Source organism: Tympanuchus pallidicinctus, unplaced genomic scaffold (assembly GCF_026119805.1).
Source record: "Tympanuchus pallidicinctus isolate F22 unplaced genomic scaffold, pur_lepc_1.0 scaffold2, whole genome shotgun sequence".
NCBI classification, from domain to species: Eukaryota; Metazoa; Chordata; class Aves; order Galliformes; family Phasianidae; genus Tympanuchus; species Tympanuchus pallidicinctus.
Window position 1 is genome coordinate 23,344,710 of NW_026294721.1, and position 2,836 is coordinate 23,347,545.

Sequence of the window (2,836 nt, forward strand, 5' to 3'; positions counted from 1 at the left end):
AATTTTTTAGGCAATATTTTAATAGTATAACAACTTACTACAGTTTTTCTGTATAGTATGAATTTCAGTTCCGACATTGTTGCAATCTGTTTAAAATACTACTCCCTAAGATTTTTCTTTCTCCATCACAGAGATTGAAACATGCTTTTTTGTGTGTATATATAGAAACTACAAAGCCATGATTGATTAAGCAGATATGCATTGTTCACTTCCATCTGGAAAAGGATCAAAAAGTAAAGTGAAAGAAAAAAGTTAATGAAGTGATTGAAGTATTAATGTTAATGGAATCCATACCCTTCTGTACCCAGACCTCTCAAGAGTAAGTGGGAAAAAATATTTCAGCCACTGGCAAGCAAAGAACAGATAATACATCTCAGAGAAATGAGAAAGGTTAATAGAAGACCATAATATGATTAGAAAATTCTCCCAGAAATTCAAATAGTAATGTTGATATCTAAAGCTAAAAGTAGAAAACAGAGGTTCAGAGATACCTGGATATAGAGCTCTACGTCACTGAAACAAGAAAGTGTAGAACAAACGTTTTCTAGTACAGAGAAAACATTTGTACATGTATGGAAGAACAGAAGTATTTAATTCATTTAGAAAGTTTGTCTACTAGCTTGGTAGAATGCTATTGTTCTACTGTATTTAATATTTAAATATTTCCTACATTGTGATAATCTGACAAGGCTATTCTCAATATTCAGGAATTCCCCCCCTCTCTTCCTTTCTTAAAAGGAGATCTTAAATCAAGAGCCTTTTAAATCCCGATTCACTAAAGCATGTAGCAAGAAGACGAAATGCAGAAAACAGAACAACTTGCAGAGAGTATCAGGACAAGACAAAAGGAATGTCTCCTCAGCTCCTGAAATAGTTGTTCATACGTTCACCAGAAGAGGGACCGCAGGATGCTGAGTGAGTCCTGCTCTGCCCGGTGGGAGCAGCCTTAACTCTACCTTAGTTCAGGCACCTCCAAGGCAATGCTACTGCCAGGTTAACAGGTTTCATTCACCACTAAACCACAGCAATGAAGCCATGCATCTAGGGGTTCAAGAAATTGTGCAAGATGTTAAAAAATAAAAGTAAAAAAAATAAAAACACATTCCCAAAATTCCACATTGTAACCTAATAGTTGGAGGGATTCATTTAGATTAAAAATAACAAAGGCACTTCTCCAAGGCTTGAATGAATTAATTATACTGCAACTACCATGTACTAGGTTGAATCTCAGCAGTTATTCCTTAGGTGGTCCTACAATGGCCAGCAATCAGCCTTTCTCTCCCTTCCTTATCCTCCAGGCAGCCTTGTGTTCATTCCAAAAACTTCATTTAAAAAAAAAAAAAAAAAAAAAAAAAAAAAAAAATTGGACCAGGAGGTCTTCTGATACCCAAGAAAACACAACCATCCTCTTTCCAAACTGCATACTTTTCGGTTTCCAATAAAGGACAAGTTTTACAAGTAATGCTTTGAAATACATCTTTTTATCATCCTTCTTCCCCTCCTTTTATATACTAAACTAGTGCAGTTTATTTTCAGCCTTTTTTTAATTTACAGACCTCTATAGATCTCCCAGTGGAGATACAAGGTGAATTTAAACCTACTAAAAAAAAAAAAATAAAAATACTTCTTATGATTCCATTTCTCAGATCCTTAGGCAAGTGATCTGAAAACCACCATAGAATCCAAGCTTTATCTTGATTATAAACAACCCGCCAGTGAACGCGTCCTGTAGCTCTAATTGCACTGCTTAATTTCACAGGTGTGCCCAGAGGCAGAAGGACATAAATCCCACTTAAAAAGCCTAAAATTGGTGAAACTGGGTTACATGCACAGAAATGTTTATTTCATCATCAGAGCTTTGTCAACGGTAATTCACTTTAGAGGGTTATGCCTATACAGAAATTCTTCCTTCGGTCATTTAAGGTCTTATGTTACATTCCTATCAGGAAAGGGAATACTTATGGACAAACCCCAGAGATCAGATTTCTCTCTCTGAATTTATTATTGTCACTTTGACATTTGAATCCTATCCACAGAGCAGATATTTATCTGCCAAATATATTCTGATCCACCTCTTTCTTGATGTCACATTAGTTGCTATGCTTTTATCATATGATGCCAGAGAAAGTTGTCAGTCACCATATAACAAGAGAACAAACCTCATACCAGCTATAGAATCCCATCCTGTTATGTAGAAATAGAAGGAATGTACACATGGGGATGAAAAGCATGAGAAAGTTCCTGACTACTACCATGAAGACAAGTTTGGAAGTCAGCTTGGACAAAGTTGTACAGGTTATCTCCAAAATATGTAATATGAAGAAAAAAGAAAAAAAAAAATCTTTTATTCTCCTTAAATCTCACTCATATTCCTGAGAAAATTGCTTTAAAAAAAAGTGCTTAACTGAACTTAACCTCTGAACCTCTGCCTACAAGTGACAAAATTTGTTCCTCATTGCTGCAAATCTTTTTGATCAATGCATTACTTCAAGTTATCAATGCATTACTTCAAGTTAACATATGCTATAAAATAAGGCATTTCTGTCTAGATCTCTCATGCTACAGGGAGAGATTATCCTCTATTACTGAAAAAGCACAGTACACAAGTCACACAAAACATTTTTGGAAAAATACTGCAAAATCTAATGCCTTATGCAACATGACATGGGAGATTGTTGTATGAAAAAGCAAGTTATGCTATGCAGAGGCAATTGCAAAGTAAGCAACAGTTTTTTGAACTAGTTCACCATAGTACTTAAAAGAGCCATTAACCCAAATTCTCATTTTAAAGTAAGACTTTCACAAACATTTGTTTTAGTACATAAAGCAAATGTCT

General features: G+C 34.9%; 1 long non-coding RNA gene across 1 annotated transcript; it reads right to left on the minus strand.

Annotated features, from left to right (window-relative positions):
- On the minus strand, positions 1-2,310 carry LOC128080095 (uncharacterized). Its single transcript, XR_008206484.1, has 2 exons — positions 2,160-2,310; positions 1-1,041 (listed from the first exon to the last, which is right to left on the minus strand). It is a non-coding gene; the product is annotated as an uncharacterized LOC128080095 (long non-coding RNA).
- Positions 2,311-2,836: the final 526 nt, after the last annotated feature.